We start from the raw sequence: 21,582 nt of genomic DNA on the forward strand, positions 1-21,582 counted from the left end.
ATAATAAGGAATGTTTGGTAGCTCATTCTGTCTCCTCTACGAGATATTTAGATATCCTTCTTTGTATTTTTTTTTAAACTCGTTCCTCTAGGGATTACAGTATGCATCCTTAACTTATCAGAGTCTACTCTGAATTAATACTGCACCCCTTGGGCTTCCCTGGTGGCGCAGTGGTTAAGAATCCGCCTGCCAATGCCCGGGACACGGGTTTGAGCCCTGGTCCAGGAAGACCCCACATGCCACGGAGCAACTAAGCTCGTGTGCCACGATTACTGAGCCTGCGAGCCACAACTACTGAGCCCGCGTGCCAGAACTACTGAAGCCCACGCACCTAGAGCCTGTGCTCCGCAATGAGAGAAGCCACCGCAATGAGAAGCCTGTGCACCGTAACCAAGAGTAGCCCCCATTCGCCGCAACTAAAGAAAGCCCGCGCGCAGCAAAGAAGACCCAACGCAGACAAAAATAAATAAATAAAATAAATTTTTAAAAAAATACCGCACCTCTTTACATATTAAGAACCTTAACACTATACATATTATATGTGCCAAATTGTATGCATTAATACATTTTATTAAGAATCAATTTCATTTACATTCTCTTCTTTGTGTGTTTTAATGTTCATCACAAATACATATGTGTGTGTGTTATAAATCCAGCAATATCTTGTTGTTATTGCTTTTACATAATTTAAGAATAAAAATTAAAACAGTGTTTTATAGCTACTACCGTATTTAATATTCCCCATGCTCTTTATTCCTTCAAGATCCAAATTTCCATCTGGTATTATTTTCTCTTCAGTGTGAAGGTCTTCTACTGATATTTATCACAATACATGTCTGCTAGCAAAAACTTCTCTCAACTTTCACCTAAAAATATACTTCCTCTTCATGTTTGATTGATATTTTCACTGTGTGCAGAATTCTGTTGACAGTTTTTTCTTTCAGCATTTTGAAGATATCATTCCATTGTTTACTTGGCTACATGCCTTCTGACTGTTAAGTCAGCCATCATTCTGATCACTGTTCCTTTTATCTTTTTTATTTTATTTTTGGCTGCGTTGGGTCTTCGTTGCTGCGCACAGGCTTTCTCTAGTTGCGGCGAGTGGGGGCTACTCTTTGCTGCAGTGCGTGGGCTTCTCATTACAGTGGCTTCTCTTGCTGGGGAGCAGGGCTCTAGGTGCGTGGGCTTCTGTAGTTGCAGCACGCGCGCTCAGTAGTTGTGGCACGCGGGCCCTAGAGCGCGCAGGCTTCAGTAGTTGCAGCGCATGGGCTCAGTAGTTGTGGCTCACGGGCTCTAGAGGGCAGGCTCAGTGGTTGTGGCACTCGGGCTTAGTTGCTCCACGGCATGTGGGATCTTCCCGGACCAGGACTCGAACCTGTGTCCCCTGCATTGGCAGGCGGATTCTTAACCACTGCGCCACCAGTGAAATCCCCTTCTTTATCTTTAGCATCCAGCAGTTTCACTATGATATACCTAGATGTAATTTTCTTTGTATTTATCCTGCTCGGGTTTGGCCATGCTTCCTGGGTTGCTCTGTGTGTGGGTATGTTTTAATCAAAATTGGAAAATTTTCAGTCAACGTTCTTTGAATTTCTTTTCTGCCTCATTCTTCTCAACTTACGGGACTGCAATTACCCATATGTTAAGCAACTTGATATTGCGTCACAGGTGACTGAGGCACTGGTCCTATTTTTTCAGTCTTTTTTCCTCTATGTACTTTAGTTTGGATGATTTCTATCAACCTGTCTTCAAGATCATTGATTCTTTCTTCTCTTGTGCCCAATCTGCTGTTAATCCCATCCAGTGAAAGTTCAGTGACAGGTCTGATATTCTTCAGTTCTAAGATTTCCACTTCATTCTATTTACATCTTCCATATTTCTATAGCAACTCCCCACCTCTTCACCCTTTCATCCATTTTTTAACGTATTTTTAACATAATTTTTCATTGTTATTTTAAAGTTTTTTTTTGCCTGTGAGTCTACTTCTATGATTGACTTTTCACTCTGAAACAGTCACAGGTTCCTGTTTCTTCATCTTCACATATCTAGTAAGTTTTTATTTTATACTGGACATTGTGGACGACAGGCTATAGAGGCTCTGAATTTTGTTTTCTCCTTCTAAAGCACTGAGGTTTATTATAGTAGGCAGTTAAATTACTGGCAGATCACCTTGATCTGGGGCAGGTTCAGTTTTGTGCCTTCTTTCTTTTTTTGTGCTCAGTCCTAGGAAAAATGTCACAGTCATACAATGTAGTGTTTGCTTCTAAGGGGTAGTCCTTCTGGGATTTCAAAGGAAAGCCCAAGGTGTTTACCAATACCCCCTCTTTTTTTTTTGGCTGCGTTGGGTCTTCGTTGTTGCGTGTGGGCTTTCTCTAGTTGTGGCGAGCGGGGGCTACTCTTCGTTGTGGTGCGCGGGCTTCTCTTGTTGCAGAGCACAGGCTCTAGGCACGCGGGCTTCAGTAGTTGTGGTACACAGGCTTAGGTGCTCCACAGCATGTGGGATCTTCCCAGACCGGGGATGGAACCTGTGTCCCCTGTACTGGCAGGCGGATTCTTAACCACTGCGCCACCAGGGAAGTCCCTACCCCTCTAACTTGATAAGGCTCAAACTCTAAACTGCTGGTTGTTCTCCTGTGCCTTCAAACAATGTTTTAAAATATTCTGCCCAGAATTTACATTTGTTATTGGTGGGAATATTAGTCTTATACAAGCTAGTCAGTCAATACTGAAAGCCAGAACTCTAAATCAGAATAATTTTGAAAGAGAATGATAAAGTGAGCCTTGTTCTTGTACATATTAAAATTGATGATAAAGATATAGCAATTGGGGCTTCCCTGGTGGCGCAGTGGTTAAGAATCCGCCTGCCAATGCAGGGCACACGGGTTCGTGCCCCGGTCCAGGAAGATCCCACATGCCGCAGAGCGGCTAGGCCCGTGAGCCACAACTACTGAGCCTGCGCGTCTGGAGCCTGTGCTCCGCAAAGGGAGAGGCCGCGACAGTGAGAGGCCCGCGCACCGCGATGAAGAGTGGCCCCTGCTTGCCGCAACTGGAGAAAGCCCTCGCACAGAAACGAAGACCCAACACAGCCAAAAATAAATAAATAAATAAATAAATTTATTTAAAAAATAAAAGATATAGCAATTAAAACACTGTGGCATATAGTGTAAGAACATATAGGTCAAAAAAAGAAAAAAACAAAACCAAAATAGATATCCCTGAAAGGGAACTTGTTATATATACTGTTATATTAAGGAAGCAAAACAAAGAGAAGGGGAAAATTATTTATTTATTTGAAGGACTGTTTTGGGGAAAGTGATAATGAAAGGAATTTCACTTCATATCACTTCTTTAATTTCAGGATTAAAGAGTTAAATACAAAAACATAAACCATAAAAATTAAAATAAAATGTGGGTGAATATTAACTTATCACTGGGTTTGTATTTGTGGGTAAACTATTAAATCTCTCTTGAGAAAGAACCTAGTTTCTTTCTCAAATGCAAGAAGATGATAAAAAAAATACCTACCTCAAAAGGTTTTGTGATTAATAAAATAAGGGCACTTAGCTCACTGCCTGATACATAATCAGCCCCCCACAAATGTTAGCTGTTGGTACTGTTGTTACTGTAATTATTATTGTTTAATAATTATAAGGAAGGAATCTCTTTCATAAAAATAATAGAGGAAATATCAGAAGATTGATAGAATTGATTATGTGAAAATAATCACTTTTATATATTAAAAAACATAAAAGGCAAGGAACAATGGGGAAAATGTTTACAAACATGACAAAGAATTAATATTCTTAATATATAAAGGGCATTTAAAAATCAGTAAGTAGAGCACTAATAGCCCAGTGGAAAATAAAGGATTGGATAAACATTTCTAAGAAGAAATAGACATATTTTAAAGGTTCAATTTTGTTATTAATCAAATAAATGCAAATTAAAACAATCTGAGAAAGTGGTCTTATTGCTGTTTTGTTGCTTTTTAGAGACCAGACACATTTAGTATATTGAGACAGATACTTTCAGACCCTGGTAAAGGAATTAGTATGGCTATTCGGAAAACTAATGCTACATAACCAGTCTTAAAAAGATCATACCCTGTGATTTAATACTTCACTTCAGGATTCTATTTTGAGGGAATATCAGACAGTGCTATTTGCCATTTTCCCCTAATTCCTATAAATAAAAAATAAGAAAGAAAGAAAATAAATTAAGTACTCATCTCAAGAAGCTAGAAGAACATCAGAAAAATCCAAACAAAGTAGAGGAAAGGAATTCTGTAGAAGAGTGTTTTAAATTTTCCAAGTGGCCAAATTTTTCTTGTAGGGCTTCTTATTGTAAATTTTAGTTTTACTGCCTTATGATCATAGAAGGGGAGTTACATGATTTCTGCCTTTTGGACTTTATTGAGATTTTTCTTTGGGGCCAATTTATATAACTTTTTATAAATGTATCATGTGTACTGAAAAACTGAATATTCCCTGTTTTATTTAAGATTTTATATATTTATATATGGAATGTTTATTAATGATATCACCCAGTTATTTCATATTCTTATTTACTTTTTGCCTTTTATTAAATTCTGAAGTGTGTTAGTATCTTCAACTATGTGGTTTTAAATTCTTCTTATATTTCTAATAGCTTTTGCCTTATATACTTAGAATATTTTTAAGTGCATAAAGTTTCATGATTATGTCTTCTAGATGGAATGAACTTTGTAATGGTATAAATTGACCCTGCATTCTTAATACTTTCTAACCTGGAATTTCTAATCTGCCTAATATGAATACTGCCAACTCTGTTCCTTTTGGTTTGCATTTGCTTGATACACCTTGCTCATCCCGTTTTCAACGTTCCTATGTTGTTTTGGTTTAGGTGTATCTCTTATAAACAGCATAAAGCTGGCCTTTGTTTTTTCCTCAGGTTTTACTGAGTCTGGGATCTGTCTTTTAATAAGGGTTTTTTTTTTTAATCCTATGAGTATTTATTGTGTTCACTGCCCCTAGTTTTATAGTTTGTTTGTTTTTCCTTTCCTGACCTTTGCTGATCTGATCATTATTTCTTCCCTCTGAATGTGGCTTAAAAGTTCTAAATCCTATTTACCTCTAGTATAATAGTGATACGCCCTAATTTTTTTTAATTGCGAGATAATAAACTTTAAGTATATAGCTTGAAGAATTTGTACATATGAATACACTGTGTAACCACCACTCAGACTGAGATTCAAAACATTTCCCAGCACCCCATAAAGCATCCCTTCCCATCTACACCCTCAAAATAACCACTGTGACTCTGATCATCAACATTAGTTTTACCTGTTCTTGAACTTCATATAAATGTATGTATTCTTTTATGTCTGGCTTCCTTAACAGAATTCTTTAAGATTCATCCATGTAGCTGTACAGACTGGTAATTTATCTTTTTCTTTCTATGTAATATTCCATTGTGTGTCTATACCATGAATTACCCATTCTTCTGTTGATCGACATTTCCCCCTGGTTTTGGCTATTTTAAATAAAACTGCAACATACATTCTTGCATGTTTTTTTTCCTGGTTATAAACACTCATTGCCTTTGGGTCTATATCTAGTAATGGAATTGCTAGGGCATAGAACAAGCACATATTTAACTTTTGTGGAAAGTGCCAAACCATTTTTTCAAAGTGGCTGCACTCCCACCAGCAATGTATGACGGTCACAGCTGCTCCACATTCACGTCAACACTTGGTATTCTCAGTCTTTTTAATTTTAGCCATTCTGGTGGGTACATAGTGGTGACTTGCTGTGGTTTTAAATTAGATTACTCTGATGAGTAATGATGTTAGGAATCTTTTTATATGCTCATTAACCATTAAGAAATGTTCTTTATTAAAATACCTGTTTAAGTTTTTTGAACACTTAAAAAAATTAGGTTATTTGGCTTTTTCTTCCTGCTTTCATTCTTTATATATTCTAGATATAAGACTTCTTTCAGATACCTATATTATGAATAACTTCTTCCAGTATAAGGTTTGTCCTTTCACTTTCTAACTGTTATCTTTTCATGAATAGAAGGTTTTTTATTTCGATGTAACCTTTGTTTTCCTTTTATGGTAGGGAGCTTTATGGCCTAATTAAGAAATCTTTGCTTACCTCATGGTCATGAAGATATTCTGCTGTGTTTTCCTAGAAGCTTTATAGATTTACCTTTCTCGTTTATATATGTTGTGAGGTAAGGGTCAAAGTTAATTTTTCTCACATAAGTATCTGATTACTCCAGTAACATTTTTCAGAGCAGTGGCACATTCTGTTAATTTATTTATTCATCAACATATAATTATAGAGAGCCTACTAAGTCAAACACTGTGCTGGAGTTGGAGATAAATCAGTGAACAGGATTAAAGCATCACTCTTGTCCTCATGGAATCCAGTGAGCAGTTTATTAACAAGTTCGGCCTGTCAGCTCTTAATCTTTTTTTTTTTTTAATTTTGTTAGTTTGTTTATTTATTTATTTTATTTTTGGCTGTGTTGGGTCTTCGTTTCTGTGCGAGGGCTTTCTCTAGCTGTGGCGAGCGGGGGCCACTCTTCATCGCGGTGCGCGGGCCTCTCACTGTCGCGGCCTCTCTTGTTGTGGAGCACAGGCTCCAGACGTGCAGGCTCAGTAGTTGTGGCTCACGGGCCTAGTTGCTCCGCAGCATGTGGGATCTTCCCAGACCAGGGCTCGAACCCGTGTCCTCTGCATTGGCAGGCAGATTCTCAACCACTGCGCCACCAGGGAAGCCCTGTCAGCTCTTAATTTCAGAAAATTCTTGATCTAAGGAAACAGCTGAGTAAAATCTCTTTAACTTATATCCAGTATCTAGCCACCTGACTGCACTAAATTAACTGAAAACTCCATGTTCTACTTCATTTTTTCCCAAATATCCTACAGGTTGATGGTGGTTGAGAGATGGAGCACAGATAAAACTCACTCCTTTTGATATTTTTCTGATTATGAAAGCAATATTCAGAAATTGAAAACAACCATTTAAATAGAGAAAAGTTGAAAAGAACCAGATGAGAAAAATCACCTACATGCCCACCATCTAGAAGCAATGAATATCTTGAACATAACATGGAATCACACCATAGCTGGAGACTCTAAAGTTATACATACAGTGAAATTTTTATAGTCAAAATTGCTCTTGAAATTTCCTTTTAAGGAGACCTCCAGTTGGACATGGCAGCTTGAACACATAGCTCTGATCCTGATTTTAACTCATCCTACATTAACATGCTAAAAGGGATTCATGCCCAGAGACCTTCCAATCAGTTTTTTAAGGCCTCTCTCTTAAATAACAGACAGCCAAGGAACACCAGACATTTGAGGGAAACCTTGAAATGACAATCGGAGCTCCAAGAACACAATAAAAAAGAACTCAGAGGAAACAGAAATTACTTAGAAAACAAAAGAAAATAATAATATTCTCAGAGAAAAAAAGATGTTGCATTCAAAAAACAAGACCAGAATGCTAGAAGAAAAGGAACATTCTGAGAAAAAGACATCACAGTTTACTGTAAATTAAATATCTCAGCAGAAAAAAGCTTTCAAGAGAACTACTGGAAGATAACATTTTCAGAGGATAACTATTGGAAGGGACTGTCCACGAAGTAGGGCAAAAAGAGACAAAAAGATGGAAAATAGGAAAGAAAACGTTTTTTAAATATTTGAGGGTCAACCCAGGACACAACATCCAACTACCAGGAGTTCTAGGAAAATAGAACATAGAACACAAAGGAGAGGAAATTATTTTTAAAATAATACAAAACTGAAGGATATGGATTTTCTAATGAAAGGGTCTACCAAGTGCCCAACACTGAATGGGGAAAAAAAAAAAAAGAAAACCTCCCTGATGCACATCACTGTGAAATCTCAGAATATGTAGAATAAAGATGAGAAGTAGGGACTTCCCTGGTGGTCCACTAGTTAAGAATCTGCCTTCCATTGCAGGGTACGTGGGTTCGATCCCTGGTTGGGGAACTAAGATCCCACATGCTGTGGGGCAACTAAGCCCACACGCCGCAGCAGAGAATCCCGCATGCCGCAACAAAGATTCCGCTAACCACAACTGAGACCTGACGCAGCCAAAAATAAAATAAATAAATTTTTTAAAAAAGATGAGAAGAAAAGTTTTCAAAGGAAAATAAACAGTTCACATAGAAAGGATCAGGAATCTGAATGGCATCAGACTTCTCAGCAGCAACACTAAAAGATTAGAAGACAATAGATCGTACCCTCAAAATTCTGAAGAAGTATTATTTCCAATCTAGAATTCTAAACCCAGCCAACCTAAAAATGACATATGTAGGTAAATTAAGAACATCTTCAGAGATGCTAGATCTAGAAAAGTTTACCCCTCATGCACACCTTAGGAAGCTTCTTGAGGGATCTGTTCCACCAAACCAAAGAAGCAATCCAAGAAAGAACAATGAAAAGAAGCCAGAAAACAGGAAATCAATCACAGAGGAAAGAAAAAAGGACTACCCAGAATAGTAGTGAAAGGATGACGGCTATACAGCACACCTGAAAAGCAAAAAGTTCAGACTGGAGCAGGAGGGCAAATGGCACCAAGAAGAAAAAAATAAGTTACTTGATATTTTTGACTGTACTGAGGGAAATTTTACAGCTCTGGCAGGAAGTCTGAAAATTAATAAGTGGCAAGTACACAGAACACTAAGCAATCTGCCCCACCCCTCAAATAGTTTAAAAAAAAAAAAAAGCTGAATATTTCCTTAATATGATGGGGGGGGGAGAGCGGTAAGGAGGGAGAGGAAGGGAGGGGAGAAGAGGGGGGAGAGAAAGAGAAGGAGAGACAGAGGGGGGTAAGCACTTGTATATATGTGAGTTAGCATCACCCTCCAAAGCTGACATCATGTTGTGGTTTTTTTTTACAAATTTATTTATTTTATTTATTTATTTTTGGTTATGTTGGATCTTTGTTGCTGCGTGCGGGCTTTCTCTAGTTGTGGCGAGCGGGGGCTACTCTTCCTTGCGGTGCACGGGCTTCTCACTGTGGTGGCTTCTCTTGTTGCAGAGCACAGACTCTAGGCACGTGGGCTTCAGTAGTTGTGGCTCATGGGCTCAGTAGTTGTAGCTCACAGGCTCAGTAGTTGTGGCTTGTGGGCTCTAGAGCGCAGGCTCAGTAATTGTCGCGCATGGGCTTAGTTGCTCCGCGGCATGCGGGATCGTCCCAGACCAGGGCTCAAACCTGTGTCCCCTGTGTTGGCAGGTGGATTCTTAACCACTGTGCCATCAGGGAAGCCCTGACATCATGTTTAACAGGGATTCATAAAAGCATGTCACTTACAGCCAAGCAAGGATGCTCACAAAAGCGGCACATTTATTTATCACTTTTCTGGAGGTATTAGCTAATGTCATTGGACAAGAAAAGAAGAGATAGAAACAGTCGAAAAGAAGAGGTAAAAATATTATTTCCAAATAGTACCTGGAAAACTAATATGAATTAACTGAAAAAAGAAAGAAAAACTTATTATAAGTAATATAAGTATTCTGCTAGGTGTTTACATTCAAAATTAATATATAAAAATCACCTTTGAATTTAAAAACTAGATGAAAGACATAATTAAATAATAGATACTATTCAAAGTAGCAACAAAAGACAAAATATCAAGATAGAAATTTCAAAATAAATGGGCAAGATCTGTATAAAGATACCAAGGAATACTAAAGAAAACCTGAATAATTGGAAAGGATTACCTTATTCTTATATAGGAAGTGTCAATATTATAAAGATGTCATCTGTCTTGAATCAATATATAAACATAATGTGATTCCAATTTTTAAAACACCAACAGTCTTTATTTTTCTTTTTTAACCGGGCAGGCTAGTTTTGAAAATTATACAGAAAGTAACGAACAAGAAGAGCCAAGAAAATTCTGAATAACTGAAAAGACGATGAGGGAAGATTAACTCTAACAGATAATAAAACATAAGATAGTGTGACACTGGTACACAAAGTGACAAACCAAACAGAGCAGACCCAAAGGAATCAAATGGAAACTCCATCACCGTAAAATGTGCTAATTCAAATTAAGAACTCAGCAGATAGGTTTAACATCAAACTGGACATAGCAGAAGAGAGTATTAGTAACTAGAATACAGGTCAGTAAAGAGAAAGAAGAGAAGAAGGATGGACAATACAGCATAGAGCACAAAAGATATATGAAACATGGGAAAATGCTCTAATGTAATTAAAATTGGAGTCCAAGAAAGAGAAGTGAAAAGGAGCAAGACAGTAACAATAGAAAGACAAAAGACATAATGGTCAATAACTTTATAAAACAAAAGGCAATCAAGCCACATATTCAAAGGCTCTATGAAACTCAAGCAAGATAAATGCAAAGAAAACCACCTTAGGGAAAATCATAGTAAAACTGCTTAAAAAAAACTGAGAGGGCTTCCCTGGTGGCGCAGTGGTTGAGAATCCGCCTGCCAGTGCAGGGGACACGGGTTCGAGCCCTGGTCTGGGAGGATCCCACATGCCGCGGAGCGGCTGGGCCCGTGAGCCACAATTGCTGAGCCTGCGCGTCTGGAGCCTGTGCTCCGCAACGGGAGAGGCCGCGATAGCGAGAGGCCCGCGCACCGCGATGAAGAGTGGCCCCCGCTTGCCACAACTGGAGAAAGCCCTCGCACAGAAACGAAGACCCAACACAGCCATAAATAAAATAAATTAAAAAAAAAAAAAAAAAGATGGCTAGCAGGACATCAGAGCCGTTTAAAAAAAAAAAAAAACTGAGAGGAAAAAAGTCTTAAAGCAGCCAGAGAAGAAAAAGACATATTAACTTCAAAGGAGCAATAGTAAGACTGATGAATGACAATGGAAGCCAGAAAATAATAAAATAACATATTTAAAGTGCTGAAAGAAAATAACTGCCAATCTAGAATTCTACGCCAGTAAGAGTATATTTCAAAAGTGAAAGGATTAGAAAATCAGCATTCAGCAAGCTTCATCATAACTGATACGAGGCAACTGATATGAGGATTCAGCAACCTTCCTAATAATTAAGAATCATTAATGGATCCTAAAAATAGTGAGTGAAAGTTGATGAAAAACAGGATATTTATATAGTTTCAAAGTATCTCTTCAAAAGACACTTAGTAATTACAAAGGGAAAAATATAACTTTAGAGTGGAAAAACCTGAGAGATACCACCTCAACCAACAGACCAAAGTGAAATCACCAACAGTGGAACAAATCAATGTCCTGTGCCTCCTGATACAATGCACTGAGAAAGACAGTATCACTTCTGTGGTATTCCTACGAAAAAAAAAACATGAACTAAATCTAGCCATGGGGAAACAGCAGACAAATCCAAACTGAGGTAAGGTACAAAGCTAGCCTATATCCTACAAAAATGTCAAGGTCATAAAAGACAAAGAAAGTTCCAAGTTAAAAGAGGCTAAAGAGATACAAAAATCATATGCAACTCATACAAGGACGGGCTGGATTGTGGACTGGAAAAAAATTTTGGTTTTTGCTATAAAGAACATTACTAGGACAACTGATTAAATTTGAGTAAGGTCTATAATTTACATAATAGAATTTTATCAACTTATTTTCCTGATTTTGATACACACACACACACACACACAGGTGTGTGTGAAAAGTGTACATGGAGGGAGGAGAGGGGGAGGGGGGAGTGAGGGAAAAGTGGGGAGAAAGAGAGAGTATATGAGGAAGCTAATGTTAACATTTCAGTAATCTGGGTGAAAGGTATATGGGAATTCTTTGCACTACTCTTGCAAATTACTTTAAAATATTATTAAGTATTAAAAGGATCATTTCAGAATATAAAAGCCCTTTAGAAAGTGAAATGAAGTCATTTTCAGACAAACAAAATCAGAGAATTCATCAATAGTTGACCTGTACTAAATGAAATACTAAAGGAGTTTTTCAGACAGAAGGAAAATGATCCTTGCTGGAAGTGTGGAACATGCAGGAAGGTACAAGGAGCAAAGGAAAGAACAAATTAAAAGAAATATTGACTACATAAAATAATAATAATGTCCTGCAGGGTTTGAAAGCTATTTGGTACTAAACTATAAAATCCGACAGTAACACAAACGACAGGAAGCAGGTAAAGGGAACGGAAGTATTCTAAGGTGCTAGCACTGTTGGAAAGTGATAAGATCCTCACTTATAGAAGACTATGTAAGTCAAAAAATGCATACTATATGCTTATTAGGGAAATGCAAATTAAAAGTACAATGAGGTACCATCTCACATCAGTCAGAATGGCCATCATTAAAAAGTCTACAAATAATTAATGCTGGAGCGGGTGTGGAGAAAAGAGAACCATTCTACACTGTTGGTAGGAATGTAAATTGGTGCAGCCACTATGGAGAACAGTATGAAGGTTTCTCAAAAAACTAAAAATTGAGTTGCCATATGATCCAACAATCCCACTGCTGGGCATATATCCGGAGAAAACTATAATTTGAAAAGATACACACAGCCCAATGTTCATAGTAGCACTATTTACAATAGCCAAGACATGGAAATAACCTAAATGTCCATCGACAGATGAATGGATAAAGAAGATGTGGTATGTGGGACTTCCCTGGTGGCGCAGTGGTTAAGAATCTGCCTGCCAATGCAGGGGACACAGGTTCGAGCCCTGGTCCAGGAAGATCCCACATGCCACAGAGCAACTAAGCCCATGCACCACAACTACTGAGCCTGAGCTCTAGAGCCCACGAGCCACATCTACCAAAGCCTGCGTGCCTAGAGCCCCTGCTCCACAACAAGAGAAGCCACCACAATGAGAAGACCACACACCGCAATGAAGAGTAGCCCCTGTTCACCGTAACTAGAGAAAGCCCGCACACAGCAACAAAGACCCGATGCAGCCAAAATTAATAAAAGATAAATAAATTTATTTAAAAAACACATTAAAAAAAAGATGTGATATATATGCACAATGGAATACTACTCAGCCATAAAAAAAGAATGAAATAATGCAATAAGCCAGAAAGAGAAAAACAAATACCATATGATATCACTTATATGTGGAATCTAATAAAATATGATATGAATTAACTTATTTACAAAACAGAAACAGACACACAGACATAAAAAAAAATTATGGGGCTTCCCTGGTGGCGCAGTGGTTGAGAATCTGCCTGCCAGTGCAGGGGACACGGGTTCAAGTCCTGGTGCAGGAGGATCCCACATGCCGCGGAGCAACTAAGCCCGTGTGCCACAACTACTGAGCCTGCGCTCTAGAGCCCACGAGCCACAACTACTGAGCCCGCACGCCTGGAGCCTGTGCTCTGCAACAGGAGAGGCCACCGCAAGGAGAAATCCGCACACCGCGATGAAGAGTGGCCCCCGCTCGCCACAACTAGAGAGAGCCCAGGTGCAGCAACGAAGACCCAACGCAGCCAAAAACAAAAATTAATTAATTTAAAAAACCCAAAAAACCCCCACAAACTTACGGTTACCAAAGGCAAAAGGGGGTGGGGGAGGGATAAATTAGGAGTTTGAGATTAGCAGATACACACTACTATATATTAAATAGATAAACAACAATGTCCTACTGTATAGCATAGGGAACTATATTCAACATCCTGTAGTAAACCAAACTGGAAAAGAATATGAAAAAGAATATATGTACGTATAACTGAATCACTTTGTTATACATCAGAAACTAACACAACATTGTAAATCAACTATGCTTCCGTAAAAAAAAAAAGGTGGTGGGAGGGAGGATGCATACTGTAATCTCTAGGGCAGTGGTTCTCAAACCCCTTCACAGTCTTAGAAAGTATTAAAGACCCCAAAGAACTTTAATTATGGGGTTTATTTTTTTAATTAATTTTTATTTGGAGTATAGTTGATTTACAATGTTGTGTTAGTTTCTGCTGTACAGCAAAGTGAATCAGCTATACATATACATATATCTACTCTTTTTTAGATTCTTTTCCCATACAGGTCATTACAGAGTATTGAGTAGAGTTTCCTGTGCTGTACCGTAGGTTCTTATTAGTTATCTATTTTATATACAGTACTGTGTATATGTCAATCCCAATCTACCAATTTATCCCTCCCCCCACCCTTACCCCCTTGGTAACTATAAGTTTGTTTTCTACATCTGTGACTCTATTTCTGTTTTGTAAATAGGTTGCAAGTATCATGACACTTCAACCCTAGTTACTTCAGCATATGTCTCTTAAGATAGGACATTCTCCCACATAACACCACCACACTATCCCACCTGAGAAAAATTAACACTAAGTCCATAAGTCGTCTGATAAATATATTCTATACTTAAAATTCCCCAGTTGTCCCCAAATTTCTCTAGTAGCCTGTAATCAGGGGACAATTTGGGCTCATGCAGGGCATTTCATTGCTGTGTCTTTTACCTACAACCGTCCTCTTTCCTTCTTTTTTTTTTTTTTTTTTACCACTCTTTACACCTTTTATTATTTTTTTTAACATCTTTATTGGAGTATAATTGTTTTACATTGTTGTATTAGTTGCTGCTGTATAACAAAGTGAATCAGCTATACATATACATATATCCCCATATCTCCTTCCTCTTGCATCTCCCTCCCTCCCACCCTCCCTATCCCACCCCTCTAGGTGGTCACAAAGCACCGAGCTGATTCTCCCTGTGCTATGCCGCTGCTTCCCACTAGCTATCTATTTTACATTTGGTAGTATGTATATGTCACTGCCACTCTCTCACCTCGTCCCAGCTTACCCTTCCCCCTCCCCGTGTCCTTAAGTCCACTCTGTATGTCTGCATCTTTATTCCTGTCCTGCCTCCAGGTTCTTCAGAACCTTTTTTTTTTTTTTTTTTAGATTCCATATATATGTGTTAGCGTACGGTTGTCCTCTTGCCTTTTCTTGTCTTACTTGTCATTGACTTTTTTGAGGTGGTCAGGTCAGTTGTTTTATAGAATACCATACATTTTGGATTTGTTTCACTGTTTCCTCTTGATAAGATTAAGAGTAAACATTTTTGGTGAGAATGCTTGATAAGTAATGTTGTGTACTTATTACTGCATCATATCAGAAGGTGAGAAATGTCAGATTCTTCTTATTGTTGATGAGGTGACTACCAGATCTCTCCATTGTAAAGGTTTACTCCCCACTTTGTAATTAATAAGTAATCTGAGAAGTGCTTCTTTGAGATCATATTATCTTGTTAATCAACAACCTTTCATTCAGTGGTTTTAGCATCCACTGGAGATCCTTGTTTGAATCAACTATGTCTTTGGCATTTTTAAATATTATGATTTTTCTAATTTTATGATTTCTTAAGCATTTATTATCAGTATCTTTAAAGAAGAGCTTTCTTACCTTCCCTCTTCTGTCTCTTGCTCTTCTTTTCTTTTGAGTATCACTATATACTCTTTATTTCAGAGGGTTATCACACTTTTTTTTTTAAGGTTACACTCCATTTACAGTTATTACAAAATACTGGCTGTATTCCCCTGTTGTGCAATACATCCTTGTAGGCTATCTTACACCCAACAGTTTGTACCTCCCACTCCCCCACCCCTTTATTGCTCCTCACCCCTCCCCACCCCCCCAGTAACCACTAATTTGTTATCTAAGCCAGCAGTGAGACATTATTTGCCTTTTTCACTGTGTGGACATTTACAGTGATAGTGTAAAAGCGGTGGTAGGGAAAACTACTGGCTTCTCACTGTATTTCCTGTTCCTGTGCACTTGCAGTTTAAAAAAAGCCCATTTCACTTAAGATTGTCTTTGATGAAAGAGTAAAAATGATTAATTTTATTAAACTTTGCCACTTGAGTATGCATCTTCTTAATAGTCTGTGTGACAGAATAAAGTACTTCCACTGTGTGCTGAAGTACAGTGGTGGGCCCATACACACACCCAGACAAGCACTTGGGCGACTGTTTTGAGTTGAGCTGACCTAGCTGCTTTTTCCTTGGATACCAGTTTTACTTGAATGAGGGGCAGAGAAACTGTGATAAGTCAGACTTTTGTATTTGGAAGATATTTCCTCAAAACCGAACAAAGTGAGCCTACTGTTTCAAGGAAAACATACTGACAGTATTTGTCGTCAGTAATAAAATTAGAACTTCCAAATGAAATTAGAATTTTGGAAAACGTGTATCCACCACTGTGAGCTAGGCAGTTTCCCAATACTTAAAGAATTCTGATGAGATCGTGGTGATACTGAGGGTGCTTTTTTCTATCTTGTATAGTATGTGAACATTTTGGAAGCCGTGCATACCTTAGTGAACTGATATTTTCCTAAAATCAACGCAGGACTTTACAAAATTACACGAGTAAAATATACACTCAAAGTGCAAGACAGACCAAGGGATTTTAATGCAACAGGATATCCAAGTTTACTGATATGGTTTCAGATACCACATTGCATGATATCTGAAGTGTGCGTGTGTGTGTGTAAGACAGTGAGAGACAGACAGAGAAAGCAAATGTGGCAAAATGTTAACAACTGAGAAACTGGAGAAAGGTATCTGGGTGCTCACTGCACCATTCAATTTTTCTGTAAATTTGAAGTTGTTCAAAATAAAAAGACGGAGATAAAAATGAGGTTGGAAAGAGTATAAGCAGTCAAGACTTTATCCTGTAAGAAATGAAAAACTACCCCAAGTTTCTGTGCGGGGAAGAGACGAGCTAAAAGCAGAGCTCGGATCTTACGATCTGGTGGCAATGCACAGAGGGGACCAGACACGGCGAGACTTCAAACACCCATGCCCTACCCTCAACACGCCACTGCTCCGTTGTCACATAATCTGTGTCCTGAGGACACAGAGGCTGCCGCTAGTATACCTGTCCTTGAGACAGGGAGGTATCCACTTCTGTAGAACAAACAGTTACTTTGATGTCCCACAGTATTCACGTTTTATGTGCTCTTTCAGGCAAAAATGTGCCCTTTCCTACTCAGACCGTACACGGTTTGTAGGAAGGGCTGCAGTGGTGCGAGCAAACACGGCAGCTCCGACGATGAACCAGCGCCCCTACATTCCGCTCCCTGGTGGGGCTTTGTTTCACATGAGGAGCAGTGACTCTCAACATCTACTCATTAAGCTAAACTGGCCAAGTGACTTCTGGAAGCCACGTCCACTGTCAGCTCTTCTGCCTGAAAAAACAGAAATAACGTTGACTTTCTCCTCTGATACAAAGCCACTATGAGCATGTCAAACAATTTAGAGCAAAGAATAAATACTGGCCAATACAGGTGAAAAAGAGAGTCCCATGGAGAACAAGAGCTTTGAAAAGTCTAGGGATCATGATGATTATTTCTCTTCTATTTCTTTTCTATTCCTATGCCCTTCACTTCTAAATTAATGCTTTGAAGAGAAGGAGGTAATGAAATCAGACCCATTTTACTCCTTGGGCACACGTATTCAATTAATACTGTTCTGGAAGGCCCAGCCAAAATAATTATAAAGTCATGTAACACTGGAAGTGAGAAATATTACTATTTTTCACATGATATACTATTGAGAAGACCTAAAAGATCTGATAAGAACAATTAGGACTACTAAAGAGAATACAATGATGACTTTTAAAAACAAAGACATCAATAGCTTTCCTAAATATTAGCAAAGATCTGTTAGAAAATATAATGAAAGTCAAGGTCCCACAGCAACAATAATAAATAAAAAATACTTAGAATTAAAGGAAATGCGAACTTGTGGTTACCAGGGGGAAAAGGTGGGGGAGGGATAAATTGGGAGATTGGGATTGACATATACAGACTACTTTATGTGGAAGAGATAACTAATAAGAACCTAATGAATAGCACAGAAAACTCTATCCAATACTCTGTAAGGCCCTATTTGGGAATAGAATCTAAAAAAGAGTGGATATATGTGTATGTAAAACTGACTCACTTTGCTGTACAGCAGAAACTAACACAACATTGTAAATCAACTATACGCCAATAAAAAAATTAATTTAAAAAACTTTTTTAAATTTTAGGGACTTCCCTGGTGGCCCAGTGGTTAAGACTCCGTGCTCCCAATGCAGGGCACTAGGGTTCGACCCCTGGTCAGGAAACTAGATCCATCATGCCGCAACTAAAGATCCTGCATGCTGCAACTAAAAAAAAAAAAAAAAAAGAAAGAGAAAAGATCCCACATGCCGCAACTAAGACCCAGCACAGCTGAATAAATAAATACATATTTTTAAAAATAAATATTTTAAAAAAAAATATTTAAATATAAAAAAATAAAGGAAATGCACAGCAACTATGCAAGAACTTTGTAAAATGTCACCAATGAAGAACAGGTTTTACTTTAAAGATACACCACATTCATGGAGGGAAAGACTAACACACTGCAAAGATGGCAATTCTTTCCAAAGTCATTTCTATTTTGAATCATAATCAAAATTTCAAAAGGATTTTATTTTTAATTGGCCTTGGGTAGGGGTAGGGTGGGATCAAGAAGGACAAGAGGAGATGTGATAAAGTGATTCTAAAAATGAGTTTTAAAGTATACAAGAGCCAGAAAAGCCAGGAATATTCTAAAAAAGAACAATGAAGAAAGAGTACAACTTATAGTAACAGATAAAATGTGTCACAAATCTCTAGTCATAGACACTGCAGTATTAGCAAAACAAACAAAAAGTATATCAAAGAATGTCCTTGATCACACATCAGTATTTTTAAGAGTCTAGTACATGACAAGGGTGACAGGTGAAATGGGTAGGGGAAGACATAGATTGTTCAATGAATACTACAACAACCAGGTTGGTCCCGAGGAAAAAACTCTTATATTCCCTGTTGCTCTACTAACAACAAAACAAATTCCATAAAAGAAAACTAAAACGATAAAAGAAACAAACAGGCAAGTATCTCTAAGCTCTTGAGGTCGGGAAGTTTCACTGCTTAACTGAAAGATGAAATCCTGAAAGCCCGCCGGCGGCGGGACACCATGGAGCTGGAACTCGCGCTCAGAGCACTGACCTTAGGTGCTGAGGCTGGAAGCTGCAGCAGCCTCTTTAGGGGGCTGTTCAGCAAAGCACAGGAAAATGAAAACAAGCCCATTTTCTTTTCCAACTCAAAGGATTTTACCCTATAAAGGTAATCCCAAAAAGTAAGAAAATACCCATTTCTCAAGGATATTAGAGAAGAGTTGTTATAATGGTGAAAAGTGAAAATAACTCAGATGTCCATCACGGGGATGGGTTAAAATAAATTATGGTATATACTCTCTGCAGAATACCTGGCAGTGATCAAAACTGATGATAGAGATCTATCCTTATGGATATGAAGTTATGTCTAAGACACAGCAGCAAGTGGAAAAAACAAAAAGGATGGGAAGGCAAAACCCAGGGTGATTTCCTAAATCACTTAAGGTAGTTCCAACAGAAGCCAAAAGGTAGGGAGCTCTAAACCTCAACTTCCAGATTTGCGCCTTCCCTCTGGCCCAAGTCACAGTCTCTTCCAGGTGACTCAGTCTCTCAGTCTATAAAATGGGGATAAAAAACACCAGAACCACTATCATCCCCTCCACTGCCCCCAGGGCGCTCTGAGGATGAATCGGCTGGTATCTGTGAAGGGTGCTGCTGTACTGAGCTATTACAGAAAATTTTCCATCAGGCTCATCAGCTCTTTAAGTTCTTAAGGAAAACTAAAGTTTTGATGAAATGCCCCAAAGACAAGCAAGCCTGGTAATAATGAACCAGGAGAAACACTGGCAACCTCCCCGGCTCCCCCGGCCCCGACTCAGGCGCTGAGGCAGAGTCCGGGTTTCATCAGCACTCCCCCAGGATGAGGTTAGTGCACACCACGCCTCTGGCCCTCCAAGGGGACGATGATCACACTGTAACCGACATCCCCAGGGCTCCTTATTAGTTATAACAGAAACCCTTCCTGCTGTCACAGGGACCACAGAGACTGGGAGCCTAAAAGGATCACATGTGTCTCAGCACTCCCCCACCCCCCAAGTCACCAAAGAGCACATCCCCTAATGAGGGGTGCAGGAACAGATGGGCAGGCTCCCCTCTGCCACGCGGCAGCCTATCCTGTGGAATTCTGACTGCAGCCGCCAAGCTCTGAGAATATCTAGAGAGGAATGCAGCAGCTTCCAGAGGGGCAGGGCATGAACAATGCCCCAAACACCAGCCAGGGGTACAGAAAGACAGAGGTTAAGCCACTAAAGCGGGCAGACAGGACACAGTGCCAATCTCTGTCATTCACATAAACCCCAACACTGCCTCACGGCACAAAAGGGACCCTGCCAACAGCAGTGAACACTGGCAGGGGACCCCTGTATGGAGAAGGTTGCCTGTAAGCCATCCCTTTTGCCCAGTGCTCTGCGAAATGTCCACCCTTCCCAAGTGCCAGCCCAACAAGCTGTAATGCTTTGTCCTGGAGAGTCTGTGCCGTGCATTCTCGAAAATTATTCCTCTTTCTTCCTTCCCCTGATTCCTGTGTCTCTCTTTCTCCGTCTGTCTCTCAAATCTATTCCTGTGAGTCCCAGAGGGCCAGAATGAAGCAAGTTCTACTGTTCTGATGCAATGCCCAGCCACAGGTGACGCCGGGCTCTTCTGAAAACCTAATGAACGGGCAACGGCAGCTTGTGTGCTTCTTGACAGCACACAGGTGCTGATAAATATCGACCTCCAGGGTATTCCCGGTAAACACAGCCTCAGCCCTGCACCCACACGAGCACAAGCGCACGCACACACTCACACACACACGCACACGCACACGCACACGCACAGGCACACACTCACACCTTCCCAGCTCTGCTCTCGCACCTCGAAAACAAATTATTTAACTATTCTCTTCCCTGAGGATTAGAGCTCTAATTTCAAACACACAGCTCCCTGGCTTGTCTCACACATACAGCATATTCTGATAGGTTAAATGCTGCCGTTTAATTACTGTAATGAGAGGTGCTTTTTTTGGGTTTCCTTAAAGATTGATTTTTCCCTGTCTTGTTTTACACTGAAAATCATTTTTAACATGTTTTTCTCCGTAATTTTCCCCATCCTTCTCCCCACTATGTACATAGGGAAGGAGGAAGGAGGAAGGCTCTTTAGGTCAATGTCTTGAAGACTCTACCAGAGGTGAATGGATAACAATACCAAAGGTCCAAACCATTCATTTAAAATTTTTTAAATTTAATATTTATTTACAGTTTTTAATAAAAAAAAAAAGCAGAAGGAAGAGGCGAAAGCCACCAAAGCAAACTGCTGTAGCGAGGGTCTCAGACAGAAATGGTCAATGAGAGACGAGGTAGGGCTGGTGTAAGTTGTTGGGGGAGGCGGTCAGTCCTGCAGGTGGTTTTAATGAGGAGGCGGGAGGGGTGAGACCCAGAGATGCCCAGCATGTGCTTTAAAGCAGCCCCAAATCAAGCAAGGAGGCTGTTTTCCGTGGAAAGGCTAGACAAATGAGCAAGGCGCCTACAGAGAAGAAATCTGCTTTCAGATATACTTAAAAGTATACAACCTATATGCTTTTCAAAACTGCAGATCACAATTCAGTGCCAACACAAGTAGACTTTGGCCCCAGGCATGGAACCGGATGGCGCTGCAAGGGCGTCTAAGGCTGCAGCCCTTGGGAAGGAAG

General features: G+C 39.4%; 1 protein-coding gene and 1 long non-coding RNA gene across 9 annotated transcripts in view; one reads left to right on the plus strand and one right to left on the minus strand.

Annotated features, from left to right (window-relative positions):
• PEX14 (peroxisomal biogenesis factor 14) overlaps window positions 1–21,582 on the minus strand; it is a 141,483-nt gene that overhangs the window by 50,724 nt on the left and 69,177 nt on the right. The window lies entirely within an intron of this gene.
• On the plus strand, window positions 278–10,441 carry LOC309610439. Its single transcript, XR_014233941.1, has 2 exons — window positions 278–6,433; window positions 6,761–10,441. It is a non-coding gene; the product is annotated as an uncharacterized lncRNA (long non-coding RNA).

Source organism: Balaenoptera borealis (assembly GCF_965194805.1).
Source record: "Balaenoptera borealis genome assembly, chromosome: 1".
NCBI classification, from domain to species: domain Eukaryota; kingdom Metazoa; phylum Chordata; class Mammalia; order Artiodactyla; family Balaenopteridae; genus Balaenoptera; species Balaenoptera borealis.